General features: G+C 41.2%; 1 pseudogene; it reads right to left on the bottom strand.

Annotated features, from left to right (window-relative positions):
* Positions 1 to 810: 810 nt before the first annotated feature.
* LOC139006249 (ER lumen protein-retaining receptor 2 pseudogene) lies at positions 811 to 8,909 on the bottom strand (annotated as a pseudogene).
* Between the last annotated feature and the right edge of the window lie 7,574 nt (positions 8,910 to 16,483).

Raw genomic sequence — 16,483 nt, 5'->3', positions numbered from 1 at the left:
TCTTAGAATTGATGAACGTGCGGATCTCAATAGAGAGCTTTTGCAACACGGAGCTACCTACCGTTAGACCCTGCCAAATGAAGTTGAGAAGCTCTTTTGTCCATAGAAATGAGGCAAGGAGGGTTAAGGAGATGTACTAAGGTCACCGTGTCTCATTATGGGCAGAGTAATAGGGTAGACCACTGGTGCTGAACTGAAAGTTTTCCCCCTACAACTCAGCTGCTGTCTCAACAGGATCTTTTACTGGATAAGAGAAGGTCAATTGTAAAGAAAGAAGAAATTGACAAAAATTAGATGAGAAAAGGATAGACATGCACATGAACATTAATGTATTTTACTATATATAGTATATGTATATTATATATAGTAAATATATATGTGTGCATATGTGGTATATATGGTATATATATTATACACATATGTATATATTTTAATACATATACATGTATTTTAAATGACATTTGGGAAGCAATATTTTTGTGTAAAGTTTAATCAATTTATGCCTCATTTTAATTAATTTTGATCTGTTGATTACATATATATTTTTTCAGGCTGTTGATTTACATATGCATATACACATGCAATATATCTTTTTTGGATGAGTAGTATGGTGTATAAACATCATAAAAGTTTAATGTAAGCCACCAATCAACATCATAAATGTTTAATGTAAGCTACAGAGCCGCTGATGACTATCTGCAACAAGAGTTAAGTTTCTGATTTTCCACTTGGAGCATCTTGTGCCTCTGCTGTGGTAAGAATTCTGTCCAAGCACCCCAAAGGACAGGTGCTGGTGATGGTCTGTGGCACTTACCCTGGCAGACTGAGCTTCTTTTCCTTGAGTACTTGTGTGATGTACAAGTAGAAGAAGTCCCAGTAGAGGATGGTCTGGACAATGCTACCACCACAGCGATGAGGCCAAAGAAGCCCTCAAAGTAGAAGTGCCAGGCACAGTTGACGAGGTAGAGCCCCTGGTAGAGGCCCAGGAACAACAGGTAGTGGGTGGTGATGGTCTTCACCTCCCCAGTCTTGCTGATCATGAAGAGCTGCAGAAGGATAGCCATCGATTCCTGGTAGATGGAGAAGGTCCACAGAATCTCAAGAGGAGAAAAATCACAATTGACTAGAAATGAGCGGTCCTCCCACAGGGACCACCAGAAACTCCACTCAGAAGGTATCATGGTTTCCATCATAAGTTGCCTTAAACTTCATGTAGATCAGGTACACTGTTGCGTAGGAGCAGGCAATGTAGATACGCTTCTTAGATGTATTATACACTGAGTGGACAGATTATTATGACCACCTCAATCAGTACTTCATTGACACTTCCAAAAATACTGAACATTGAAAACTTCCTAAGCAAATACTCTCAAGGTTTTATTATTATTTGCATAACTAATTCACTTCATTGTACTGATGGGGTGGTCATAATAATCTGGCCACCAAGTGTATAATGAAATAAATGAAGTAAAAAGATCCAGGTATGGAGTTGTGAAAACCAGTGCAAAGAGAAGCTGGCTTTTTCTGGAAATACCGGTGTAGGAGCATGTCTTCCAGCTCTTCAGCAGCAGGATGAGGATGGCTAGGTGGGACAGGTTCAGGTCAGCAAGAAGATGCTCCCGGCGGCACCAGGGGCCCCTGGGAGGAAGCTGCGAAGATGGCGAGAGCGGGCGACGTGGCCAGGGACGTGGCCAAACTCCACCTTTTCTTTTTCATTTTGCTTTTCTTTTGCTTCATATTTGGAGAGAAAGGAAAGGCATCCATTCTATTATTTTCATCTTGTAGCTGTCACCTGATTGTCATTGGCACCAATGTTATGCCAACAGGAACTCCCAATTTGGGGTGCAGTAAAGAAGGAAACATTTTATTCAGTGCAAACAGCTCAGTTGTGATACTGCATGCTGTGAGGAGGCCCTGGGGTGAAGTGCCTCTCAGGCCAGACAGCTCTGCTCTGCTCTACCCCACCTGCTCCAGGTCTTCCTGCCCTGTGCCAGTTGGCTCCAGGGAGATGTCTTTGGTGTTTTAGCTGCAGTGAGAAACACAGTCTTCAGTCTTTGGTGGAAGAGTAAGTGCAATGTCCCAGCCAGAGGGAAGCCGTTTTAGACAGAGACAGACAGAAATCCCTGCCCCTGGTGTCTGACTAGCCCATTTTCATGCAAATGAAGTCTCCAAATCCTCACAGTTTTATTGGTCCAAAAAGCACTATCCTGATTGGTCACAGTAGAACTGCTTTGATTAGTGAAGAAACTGATAGAAATATAGCTGCACAGCTCTAATTGGAAAGGGAAAGTCTTAGTCCCATTGGTTGAAATAGGATTCTAGGAACCCCTTTATAAGGGCTGGCTCAGAGGGCAGGAACACAGTACAGACAGGCAGTTCAGTGCAGAAGGCAGGTTGTTCAGTGCAGACTTCTCCCTGAAATGCAGTTTATGTGAAAGGTCCCTGTGTAGAAATGACTGCTATGCTCTATTTTATTTTTTAATTGATCCCAGTTAGCCACCAGGAGCTCTTCTTAGTAGGTATTTTATTTCTTAGGTTCCACACAGCTTATTATCTTAATCAACATGTCACAGCTAAGTACATTAATTTCTGAGGAAAATTCTAGCAGGTTCTTGTAACTGTTCATGAGCTGTGGCTATTCACTGCAATTAAAAATTTCTGTTATGACCTGAAACAAACTTTATGTGTTTAATTGGCAGGAAGGTTAAAGAAATAGCATTCATAAGTGACCGTATCCTTTCTTGGCTCTTGGGGATCTGGGATAAAAGGAAGGAGGTTAGGGATCATGAAACAGTAACCACCCAAAACCAGTTAAAATTTTATCTGAGCCCAAATGGGGCTCCAGCACAATAGTGTGCATTGAAGGAGAGGCTGCCAGGGCTTTGGAATGCAGAAGCTTCTGGGGAGAAAGGTAGAAAAACCTGGTCTACAAAGGGAAGGTTCCCGTCAAGAATGCAACCAGACATTGTGAGCCACTCTCTGTATTGTTAGTCACTGGGGCTCCATGGAAAACTTGGAACATTGAAGGAAGGGAGCTGACTCCCTGGAAGCAACTAAACAAGGACTAGGAGTTTGAGTCACTACTTACCTCTAGTTTGGTGCTTTATACCCAATCTCCCTCCACTTTCCGACTCCCCATCTGTAAAATAAAATAAACGGATACTAATTTACCTCCTAGGGTGTTTTTGTAGCATAATGTCTAAAACAGGCTTGGAAGGAATAAATGGAGTAATCTGAGGCCACAGTTAAGATCAGTTAGGTGGAGAATTAAAGTTCATGATGCTTGAAAGAAAGAATGCAAAACCCCAGATCTACAGTGTCCTGTCCCTAAAGAAACAAGGAAAATATAAAAAAGAAAGGCAAGGGAAAACTGAAAGAAGAGCCCAAGGGGCATGATATCCTTCAGAGGTGAGATATGGTCAAAATGGAGTCTGTAGATCAATGCCAGGCACTCACTGAGGACCTTGAGGGGTGGCAGTAAGTTTATAAATTATAAAATTTACAAGATGAGGAAACAGCTATGATTGTAGGTGGCAATGGTAATTGAGAGAAACAAAAGAAAAAATTTATGTCAGTCTGCAAACAGAAGGCAACAGAATCAGATAAGAGGAAAAGAAGCAAAAAAGATAAAGGAAGTGGAATATATAGGATATATGCAAATTCAGCATAAAATCGTGTGCACGCGCGTGCACACACACACACACACAAACTTAATTTGTTTAGAGTAAAAAAGCAAACAAAAATAAACTAAAACAAACAAAAAAGCCTTCAGTCCTCCTTCCCCCAAAAAATAGATTGCTTGAATTAAATAGACAAATTGGTTATCTGGTTGCTTTTGGTCTTGGAGATTCTGAGGAGGACCAAGTAAAACAAAATGAGTCATGGATCAGAACCATCTAATTTGTCTGCAATGAAAAGCAGAACAAAGCAGATGTTTATTCTCTCTGGCTGAAGCCACAGACATGGAGGGAAAATGATTGCATTGGGGGAAATTAAGCAGGATAGGTTAGGGGCGGATGGCTCTCTAGTAGAGTTGGCAGCAGACTGTGCAAAAGTAGACTGTGCCAAACAGAGCAAAGGGACCGATGCTGCCTTCCTCTGCCAATGATAGTGCCCAAATCCCCAATGCTGAGATATGTACAGGGGAGCAAAGCATAATAAAGTACAGATTTGGAAACCAACCCAGATCAAATCTTATTTTTCAGGCAATATGAATGAAAAATAAGCTTTCAGGATCAAGGCTGACAGTTGACACACCCGTTTTTTTCATTTCAGCATATGATTAGATAGCCAAGGCAAAGGCACATGAAATCGAAGTCACTAGCATCCTGGTTAGATATCAGAAAATGCCTTTCATAGCATGATCATCTTCCACGGAATTTCAAAACCGGGGTGTTTCTCAGTCGCACTTGAATAATTTGTGGCTTCCAGGAAGGCATAAGGCTTGTTTGAACTACACATGTACTGGATACTGAATGTTTTTCTTTGAAACTCAAGAGAAAAGGTTCAGCAGAAAGTAATAGTCCCACACACTTCCTGCCCCTGTGCCTTTTCTACACTGATAACATCACATTCCTAAGTAGGCACAGCAGGTAGACAGTCCTGTGAAGATGGGCAAAATTCTCCCAGATCTCTGTGTCCTCAACACATTTTCTTTCTTTGAACCCTTTTCCAAAAAGAAGAAAATTTTCCTAGCAATAAGGCTTTGGGATAGATGAATTAGACATAGAAAATGCCCTGGCTTGATGGCAGTCTTATCTCAGATGAAAGTGAAAAAGAGAGGCGGGAAGTGGGGTAAGTGGAGGGAGCCCTGCCTAAACAACTGGCAGCACTCATGTTTCAATTCTCCTCAGGGATGAATCACTCTTAAATCAAGACGTTAGGCAGTGGGCCCTGAAAAAGTAGTTTTTGGACATATCTTAGTACCTTTCACCAAAGGCTAATATCTTCTATGACATATAACCATTTTAAGGTCTACAAATTAATATACTATTCAATAAAAGAGCTGTCTATAAGCTCAGAGCAGCAAATGGAAAATTCTGGGGGATTTTTCAAAGTTCTCACATTAAAGGAGATGGGGCACATCATATTTTCTTAGTTTGAGAAAAAAAAGAACCAATATCATTTCCTAGGAAAATGGTGTTAACTTCATAATTGGTACTCCCTTGATTTCCTAACCACCCTCACCCTGCCCTTGTGTTTTTCTATGAAATATAAATGAATACAATTTTCCCTGGAAGTGAGCCATAAGGCTAAATTTTATGCTGCTTATTTGAAATAATTTAAAACAAATATTTTTGTGAACTTTGGATCCTCAAATTGGGAAGAAATGTTTATAAACAGACACTAACATGGTTGATGACATAGTTGTCTAAAAAACATAAGCCTTCCTTCCATCTGGCCCCATGAAATAGTATTTGTAAATGATGAATTTGTGTGTAAAGGAACAATTTCCTGTAAATCAATGTACCTTACTTTAGATTTCAGTTTAATACCTAAAACCCTACCCTTGGAAAACAAACGGCATACAAATTACGTATGATCTTCCTAGAAAAAAAGCCATATGTTATTTGGGTGATTTAACAAGATTTTCAATGCTGTCTCATTGGACACCTGCATTTCTCAATAAAGTTCCAATTAAACCAACATAGTAGAATAAATTTGGAATACCTATGTTGATAATAAATGGACACAGACAGATTCTTTGGGCATTTTCGTTGTAGGATGCACCCTAATAAACAAATAAATGCTTTTAATGACACCATTGCCATGAAATGGCTTTTGGTTTTCTAGTTTCATACTTTCTCAGAGCTATTTAAGTTATTAAACAGAAAAAATTAACAAGGGCTGCTCACCATGATTGAGGACAAGCATGATGGAGCCAATCCACAGGAAAATCCTTTTTGATTTTCAGTCATACTATCCCTGGCTGGGAGCTGAAGCTAGTCTCACATTTTAGTTGTGTGAGAATAGTAGATTTCAGGGGGTGGGGGTGTATTTGTCAAACTGTGGTATGATTCTGGTTATCTGTGAAAAGAGAACAGAGCAAAATCATTCTCTTATGTTCAGAAATCAAATTCCTCACTCCAGAAAATTTAGATATTAGGCAAGTACACTGTTGTTTCATGCCACTCAGGAATCTTTGAACCAATTGGAAGGGAGATGAATACACCAAAGGGCATTTTGACTTTGGAGCATGTAGTTACATCCCAGAAGCTGCAGTCTTTTGCATAGTTTCTGGGAGCATGAAGAGCTATAGGGATCGCGGAATCAGTAGAGGGAGGCCACAAACTAAGTTTAGTGGCATTTTCCATTTGTCAGGAGAAAACAAGAGAAGGTGAACAATGAAATTCAGTGAGCTATTCCTCAACTCCCTGTTTCTTTCAGAAGCATTGGCTCATGGGTCATTTCCTGGGAATTTTTAAAGCTCAAAACTCCTTTCTTCTGTAATATAAAAAGGATTACAACCTGGGCTAGGATTTTGAAACTGGTTTCTATAATATCAGATATTAGCAGTAGGTCTTGTTCCATGACTATTTAGGTGTAATTTGGCAAGTAATTTTATTCAGTCCTCATTTTTGCTTCCAATAAAGTGATGACAAATAACCTGCAAAGGGTCTTATAAAAAGAAATATGGACATTTATATAAATTTTTTCTCCTTATATTAAAATAAACACAAAATACTTTGTAGGGTTATTAGTTTTATTTTCAGTAACATTAATCCCAAGACAAGCATGATTGTAGTATCTTATATTTCTGTAGTGCTCTATGGTTTATAAAGCATTTTTCACATGAACTAACTCATTTGATGTTTATGAAAATACTAGAAGACAAACTAGATAGATCTTATTTTTCCATTTCATAAATAAAGAAATGAAGAACTAGAAAGGTTAAATGATTTACTTTAGGCCACACAGTCTTGAAAAAGGACTTAGCCCAGCTGGAGCGGCTCAGTGGTTGAATATCAATTCATGAACCAGGTCCCTGGTTCAATTCCAGGTCAGGACACATACTTGAGTTGTGGGCTACATCCCCAGTGAGGGGAATTCAGGGTGCCTATTGATGTTTCTCTCTCATTGATGTTTCCATCTCTCTATCCCTCTCCCTTCCTCTCTCTCTAAAAAATCAATAAAAACATATATATACACATATGTATATGACTTAAAAAACCCTGGTTTATGATAATTGTCAATTAGTCTTTCACTCCTCTTAGGTGTCAAAGTTTTATCAGGTTGCTAAATTTGTCTGTACTTCCTGAGCCAAGTTGCTTAAAATCCTAATATTCTGATTTTTCAAGTGTTGCAATTTTAGTACAGAAATAAAACGGTGACCAGTCTTCTAGGTTGTGAATCTAGGTGTGAAAGATCTGACAGCATGGAAAATTCAAACTTGATGTCTCATAAACAAAGTGACTTGATAGATAGGGGATTTTAAACTCTGAGCATATAATAGAAAGAAGTAGTAATACGCAACCATTTATTCTGTGCAAAACTTATTGAATTTTTCCCCAGCTTGCCCTTTAATAGTTTTTCAGAGTCTTCTGGTAGAATAAGTTCCCACTCCTCTGGCCTTACTTTTTGGTCTTAGGGTAAACCTCTAATAAAACAGGACCATTCAAAATCTCTTTCCAGAGAGTAGTGGGCCTGTAATGGGTATATTTCTGGGGCGACAGTTCTCATTGCATGTATTCCAGAGCAGAAGAACACACACACACACACACACACACACACACACACACGCACGAGCGCACGAGAAGAGAGAGAGAGAGAGAGAGGTCTTGGGAGAAGAGATGAGAATTAGAGGGAGTTCTGAGAAGATTTCCAAATCCTAAACAAGATTTCTAAATCCTAGTTCTAGTGCCTTCCTCTGGACTTGTGAAATTCCTGCCATTAGGTTCTGGGATACAGGTCTGAAGCCTTACTAATATATGAACCTACTTGGATTCAAAGTGCATAAGATAACCTTTCAATCCAACTAAAACAATTGTTCAAAGTAAGTGCCTTCTCAGACAGAATATTTCACATTCAGCTCTTTAATCCAAGCCATGCGTCATAAACACAGTGAAGCATTTATGTAATTATGTGAAGGATAATGGAAATTAAAAGGAGGAAATGTGGTCTAGTGGTTAAATTTGCAGACCAAATGTCAGGAGTTTTGTTTCTGTTTTTGATGTGACTCTTAGGACATATACTTAGCTCTCTGCTGTCAGCCCTAAAGTTAGAATAAGTTTGTCTCCTACTTAGCTGAACATAGATAGACTTTGATACTCTGGGACCTCTTGGATAGTAGAAGATGCCCTTGCACGTGGAGAAGTCTTAAAGCCTGTGCAGAGTGAAGGGCTAATTTCACAGTTGACCCATGCTTCATTATTCACAAAACAGAGGACAGTATAAATCATGCTTGATGGGTCCAGCTTCAATTATGGGAATCAAAGCCAACCCACTTTTTATCATGTGACATAGTTACCAGCTCAACACAGAAAAATAATTGTGTTGTGGAACTGACAGATTTTTGCATATATGTGAAAAGAGACAAGTGCTCTTTTTAAACACTACCCCTCTGCTTTCATAGAACATTTATTTGTCTTTCAAAATCATGACATGACAGCACTCTTTAGCAGAAAATCCTTTAAATTTCCAATTATGATTTTCTGATTTGCTTAGAAAGGTCATCAAAAGTTCACACTTACAGATGACATAATTGTCTATGAAGAAAATCCCCACCCAGAGTGAGCAGAAGGAAGGAGATAATAAAGATTAGAGCAGAAATAAATGACATAGAGACCAAAAAAACAATACAGAAAATCAATGAAACCAAGAGCTGGTTCTTTGAAAAGATAAACAAGATTGATGAACCTCTAGCCAGGCTCACCAAGAAGCAAAGAGAGAGGACCCAAATAAACAAAATCAGAAATGATAGAGGCGAAATAACAACAGACCCCACAGAAATACAAATGACTGTTAAACAATACTATGGACAACTCTACTCCAACAAACTAGACAACCTGGAGGAAATGGATATATTCCTAGAAAAATACAACATTCCAAAACTCAATCAAGAAGAATCTAAAAATCTCAATAGGCCAATTACTATGGAAGAAATTGAAGCAGTCATCAAAAAGCTTCCAGTAAACAAAAGCCCAGGACCGGATGGCTTCACAGGGGAGTTTTACCAAACATTCAAGGAAGAACTAAAACCTATCCTCCTCAGACTACTACAAAGAATTCAAGAAGAAGGAACACTTCTAAGCTCATTCTCTGAAGCCAGCATCACCCTAATACCAAAACCAGGTAAAGACAACACAATGAAAGAGAATTATAGGCCAATATCCCTCATGAACATAGATGCCAAAATCCTCAACAAAATCTTAGCAAATCAGATCCAGCAGTACATCAGAAAGATCATACACCATGACCAAGTAGGATTTATCCCAGGGATGCAAGGATGGTACAATATCCGCAAATCAATAAACGTGATACATCACATAAACAAATTGAAAGAAAAAAACCACATAGTCATATCAATTGATGCAGAAAAAGCATTTGACAAAATCCAACACTCTTTCTTGATAAAAACTCTCAGCAAGGTGGGAATAGAAGGATCACACCTCAACATAATAAAGCCCATATATGACAAACCCACAGCTAACATCATACTCAATGGACAAAAACTAACACCATTTCCCCTAAGTACAGGAACAAGACAGGGATGCCTACTCTCACCACTCCTGTTTGACATATTACTGGAAGTATTAGCCATTGCAATTAGACAAGAAGAAGAAATAAAAGACATTAAAATTGGAAAAGAAGAAGTAAAACTGTCCTTATTCACAGATGACATGATATTATACATAAAAAACCCTAAAGACTCCATCAAAAAACTATTAGACTTAATAAATGAATTTGACAATGTAGCAGGATACAAAATTAACCCCAAGAAATCTATGGCATTTCTATACACCAATAGTGAACTTACAGAAAGAGAGACTAAAAAAACAATCCCATTTACCATCGCACCAAAAAAATTAAGATACCTAGGAATAAACTTAACTAAAGAGGTAAAAGACCTCTACTCAGGAAACTATAGGACATTGAAAAATGAGATAGAGAAAGACATAAGCAGATGGAAGAACATACCATGTTCTTGGATTGGTAGAATCAACATCATTAAAATGTCCATACTACCCAAAGCAATCTATAAATTCAATGCACTTCCCATTAAAATACCAACGGCATATTTCACAGACCTAGAACGAACTCTCCAAAAATTCATCTGGAATAAAAAAAGACCCCGAATAGCTGCAGCGATCCTGAGAAAGAACAAAGTAGGTGGGATCTCAATACCACATATCTAGCTGTATTACAAAGCTGCTGTTCTCAAAACTGCCTGGTACTGGCAGAAGAACAGACATATAGATATCAATGGAATAGAATAGAGAGCCCAGAAATCGGCCCGAACCAAATGCTCAATTAATATTTGACAAAGGAGGCAAGAACATACAATGGAGTCAAGATAATCTCTTCAATAAATGGTGTTTGGAAAATTGGACAGATACATGCAAAAAAATGAAACTAGACCACCAACTTACACCATACAGGAAAATAAACTCAAAATGGATAAAGGACTTAAATGTAAGATGGGAAACCATAAAAATACTAGAAGAATCCAAAGGCAACAAAATCTCAGACATATGCTAAAGCAATTTCTTCACCAATACAGCTCCTAGGGCATTGGAAACTAAAGAGAAAATAAACAAATGGGACTACATCAAAATAAAAAGCTTCTGCACAGCAAAAGAAATCATCAACAAAACAACAAGAAAGCCCACTGCATGGGAGAACATATTTGCCAATGTTAACCACCAATAAGGGTTTAATCTCCAACATTTATAGGGAACTCATACAACTTAACAAAAGGAAGATAAACAATCCAATAAAAAAATGGGCAAAGGACCTAAATAGACACCTCTCAAAAGAGGACATTCAGGAAGCCAAGAGACATATGAAAACATGCTCGAAGTCACTAATCATCTGAGAGTCAGACATCCCTCTTGCACTCCGGGACTGCTGGCTCCTAACTGCTTGCCTGCCTGCCTGCCTGATCACTCCTAACCACTCTGCCTACCTGCCTGATCACCCCTAACCACTCTGTTTGCTTGCCTGATGCCCCTAACTGCTCACCTGCCTGCCTGATCACCCCTAACCACCTCTGCCTTGGCCCCTGGTCTAATTAGCATATTATGCTTTTATTATTATAGATTACTAGAGGACCGGTGCACAAAAATTTCTGCACTTGGGGGGGGGGGTGTCCCTCAGCTGGCAATCAGACATCCCTCTGGCAGACCGGCAGTCCTCAGGGGATGTCCACTTGCCAGTGGGAAGCAGACCTAAGCTGCAGTCGGACATCCTTAGCGCTGCTGAGGAGGCAGGAGAGGCTCCCACTACCACTGCTGTACTGGCAGCCATCAGCCTGGCTTGTGGGTGAGCAGAGCTCCCCCTGTGGGAGCGCACTGACCACCAGGAGGCAGCTCCTGCATTGAGTGTCTGCCCCCTGGTGGTCAGTGTGTGTCATAGTGACCAGTCATTCCCAGTCTTTCTGCTGTTAGGGTCAATTTGCATATTGCCCTTTTATTATATAGGATAGAGGCCTGGTGCATGGGTGGGGGCTGGCTGGTTTGCCCTGAAGGGTGTCCCGGATCAGGTTGGGGGTCCCGCTGGGGTGCCTGGCCAGCCTGGGTGAGAGGCTGATGGCTCTTTGCAGCTGGTCACGCCCCCTTCAGGGTGGGGGTCCCCCCTGGGTTGCCTGGCCAGCCTGGATGAGGGGCTGAGGGGCATTTTCAGGCTGGCTGGCAACTGAAGCTCCCAGCCTCTCCTTTTTTTTTTTTTTTTATTCTGGGATTTATTTACCTTCTATAATTGAAACTTTGTTGCCATCACTGGAGCTGAGAGCTGGCTCCTACTCACTCCAGCTCTGAGGCCGCGGCCTGCTGAAAGCAGGTATCTGGGGTTTGTTTAGCTTCTATAATTGAAACTTTGTTGCTTTTGGAGCTTAGAGCCAGGCCGTGGCAGGTGGGGAACCTTGGCTTCCTCCATCACTGGAGAAAGCAAGCCTCCTGCTCGCTTCAGCTGTGTGGCTGCTGGCCGCCATCTTGTTTGGGTTAATTTGCATATTATGTTGATTAGCCGATGGAGGCGTAGTGAAGATACGGTCAATTACCATGTTTGTCTATTATTAGATGGGATTATAGATTGGCCCCATCCAGATAATCAGGAGATTATATCAAGATCCTTAGCATAATCAAATCTGTAAATTATCTTCTACTATGTAAGGTAATGTGTTTACATGTTCAAGGGATTAGGATGTGAACATCTTTGGGAGGCCATTTTTCAGTCTGTCACCTAGACTGCTTGATTCAATTTATATAATATCTTTGAATTCTCATCATTATAGAACTGGAGAACAGAGTAGTGGTTGCCAGGGTGAGGGAGAATGGGTAGGTGTAGCTATAAAAGGGCAACATAAGGGCCCCATGTGGTGTTGAAACTGCTCTGTATCTTGATTGTGGTGGTGTGTACACAAACCTACACACACACACACACACACACACACGTGAGCATAAATCAAACTGGACAAATTTGAACAAGTGAATTGTATCAATGTTAATATCCTGGTTTTGATACTTGAGCTGTGGTTTTGTGAGATGTTATTTTTTATTAAGGGAAACTAGGTAAAAGGTAAATGTAATCTCTATTTCTTACAACTGCAAGTTAATCTATGATCATCTGAAAATAGGAAGTTTAAAAACAAAACAAAACAAAAAAACTCAGAAAGGCATACTTACTATTGTAGAAATATAATAATACCTTTGGTTGGATTCCAAACCCATCTGGTCATCAGAATTATTTGAGGAAATTGTAAGAATACAGGTTCCTTGACCTCCATCTCTAACACAAGTGATTAGAATTTGATAGAATAAAGGCCAGGAATCCCCTCCTTTAAAAACTTTCCAAGTGATTTATTATCAACGAGGTTTAGAAATCACTATATTATATGATTTGCTGCTTTTCTCAAAACAGTTTTGCATGTGGTATTTTTAGTTTACATAAAATTTCAAGAAGCGCATAGGTCCATCTTACCAAGATGAGAGCAGAAGAATAGATAATCCCTCCCCACATAGTCTTCAGATGGAGTTATGAATAAGACTAGGGAAAAACTGAGAAAGAATGGAGAAACATGAGATATTGGGTATACAACATTATCAGGGGATTGGGCCTAAGCTGGCAGTCAGACATCCCTCTGGCAGCCTGGGAGCCCTCGGGGGATGTCTACTTGCCAACAGGGAGCAGGCCTAAACTACAATTGGACATCCTTAGCACTGCTGAGGAGGCAGGAGAGGCTCCTGCCACCACCACTGTGCTGGCAGCCATCAGCCTGGCTTGTGGCTGAGCAGAGCTCCCACTCTGGGAGCACACTGGTTGGGTTAATTTGCATATAGTCACTCTGATCGGCTGGTGGGTGTGGCTTGGGGCATAGCGAAGGTACAGTCAATTAGCATCTTTGTCTTTTATTAGTGTAGATGTTAGCAAATGGACAATTTTGAAGATGAAATAATATAAGAGAAGAAGATAAGTGGGAAAGTGCCATATGTGTGAGGTCATTGGGAGCAGACTGACACAAAAAATATTTGGTGAAGGACAGTATGGTGGTAGTCTGAGAGAAGTAGGCCAGGTGTAGTGGGCCTTGCTGTTGCCTAGTGTCCACCCTCTCTGGTCAGTTACTGTAAGCCCTACATAGGTGGCATCAAGTTGGACCTCTTATAAGCTAGATTGACAAGTCCCAGAGAGAATTCCATGATCAATTTTCAAAAGCATGTGCCCTCAAATGCATACTATTACACATACTATTAAACATTTCACACCTAAAAGATGATATTCTATACATTCAAAGAGGTATTTTTTATACCCTTGACAGGGCTATTCTATAATGGATTTACAACTATCTGAAAACAACAACAACAACAACAACAACAACAACAACAACACACATTTGGAAAGCTCTACAGAATGCAAGTACCTATAATCATGAAATGACATGAAAAAAGTAGCTCCTGGCAACTGTGGTGATATATAAACCAGCCATTTACTAGAAAATGGAGTTAGATGTAGGGAACTAGCTAGGGACTTGAGGTGTCACCAAAAACCCATTTAATTCTCTGCCTCTGTTACTGACATGGAATTAAAACACCAGAGCAACAGAATAATTGGTCTGGTCTATTAAACATCCCCAGGGAGGAATAAATTGTGGTGTTTATGGTTTATCTGATCTTTGTCACAGGATCTCCCTTCTTATTTCAACACATTAATCCTATAATATCCAGGTGGATGAGACACAATCCTTGTATTCATACGTGTTTCAGATCACAGCCAAGTTTTTACTGATTTAATTAAATGTTATCTCACATCCAAGGCACTTGGTACAGATGTTGGGTGAGATTGGGGTGATGGTGTTGGGTTCAGCTTCTTAGGCCAAGAGAAAGTCCCTGACCCAGGAAAAGAAAAGCTAACACTAAGACTATAGAAGGACAGTGTTGGCCTTTATCCTTTTGATATGAAAGGGCAGGTATGAGAGAGTTATGTCGGCTTAGATCCCAAAAGGTTTACTAAACTTCTGAACACAATGGTATTGGAATTTTAAGTACAGTATTGTATGAATTGCTCACCTGTAGGAAATTGTAGGCATACCCAGCAATAACCTAAATTCTTTACACCTTTCAGTGGGCTGACTAATGGTTAGGCATTCCACTCTAGTGTGTTATGACATGGGCATGCCAATGTGTAGTGCACATAAAGTTCATGCCCCAAAGATCTGGAAGGTCTGATCCAGAGTATTAAATGAAGAAACACTAAAAAACTGCCAGTCATTAAGGATTAGATCTTAAGATGTGAGATGCTGGATTCTTGTAGTCTTTCAGACCAGACCAGTGATTTGGTTTAAATAAGGGTAATAAGGAGGTATAGGAAAGGGTTTAGAATAGGATGGGGGCTGACAGTGAGAAGATCCTCACCAAATAAGTAGTATCTCTTTCCATGAAGTGTGGATTTAATATCAAGGATTTAACCACAGAGACAATTGCTCTCTAAAATGCCCTGTTTCCAAGCCCAGTATTCACTGGGAGAAAACTGTTTCCTTCCCACCCTGTGAGGACCAGAAAGCAGAACTGAGACACCTCCCCAGTTGTATATTAACGGGGTCTGCTGATGGGCTGTAGATTGCTCACTGCCATTCATGCAACTCCCATTCCATTTGAGTTACACAATAGACTTAGATTATCTTCCCAAAGTCATGCACTTCTGCTCCCCACCCAAATAGTCAATTTTTTTCAATAGCTCAATAAAATAGCAACAGCTCCCTTCTCAAGAATTTTGACTATAACATATTTAAAGAAAATCTTATATATCAAAAGAGAAACATGCAAATTAACAGTCCCTCCGCTACGTTGAAGCCACCCACAAGCCACAAGCCAATCAGGAGCGAGTATGCAAATTAATCCAACTACGATGGCAGCGGCCACAGAGCTGGAGCAAGCAGGAGGCTTGGTTGTCTCCAGCGATGGAGGAAGCCAAGCTTCCCGCCTGCCCTGGCCGGCTGTGGAACTCCGCTCAAGGCAACAAAGTTTCAATTATAGAAGATAAATAAATTCCAGATACCAGCTTCCAGCCAGCCTCCACTGGGAGCTTGGGTGGCTGCGGGGCTTGGCCAGCCTGCAAACAGCCATCAGCCCCTCACCTATATTGGCCAGGCACCCCAGCAGGACCCCCCACCCTGAAGGGGGTTTGGCCAGCCTGAAAACAACCCTCAGGCCCTCACCCAGGATGGCCAGGCACCCCAGTGGGGACTCCCACCCTGAAGGGGCTGTGGCCAGCCTGCAAATAGCCATCAGCCCCTCACCCAGGCTGGTCACACCCTCATGGGGTGAGGGTGTGACCAGCCTGGGCAGCCTGCAAACAGCCATCAGCCCCTCACCCAGACTGGCCAGGTACTCCAGCAGGACCCCCCACCCTGAAGGAGGTGTGGCAAGCCTGAAAACAGCTGTCAGCCCCTCACCCAGGCTGGCCAGTCACTTCAGCAGGGACCCCCACCCTGAAGGGGGTGTGGCCAGTCTGAAAATGACCCTCAGCCCCTCACCCAGGCTGGCCAGGCACCCCAGCGGGACCCCCACCCTGATCCGGGACACCCTTCAGGGCAAACCAGCCAGCCCCCACCCGTGCACCAGGCCTCTATCCTATATAATAAAAGGGCAATATGCAAATTGACCCTAACAGCAGAACTACTGGGAATGACTGGTCACTATGACACACACTGACCACCAGGGGGCAGACGCTCAATGCAGGAGCTGCCTCCTGGTGGTCAGTGCGCTCCCACATGGGGAGCTTTGCTCACCCACAAGCCAGGCTGATGGCTGCCAGCACAGTGGTGGTGGCA

Source organism: Myotis yumanensis, unplaced genomic scaffold (genome assembly GCF_028538775.1).
Source record: "Myotis yumanensis isolate MYYU_CA2020_CCGP unplaced genomic scaffold, mMyoYum1.0.hap1 SCAF_3, whole genome shotgun sequence".
Classification (NCBI taxonomy): domain Eukaryota; kingdom Metazoa; phylum Chordata; class Mammalia; order Chiroptera; family Vespertilionidae; genus Myotis; species Myotis yumanensis.
Note: the sequence above shows the minus strand (reverse complement) of the source record. Positions and strands in the feature narration are given on the sequence as shown.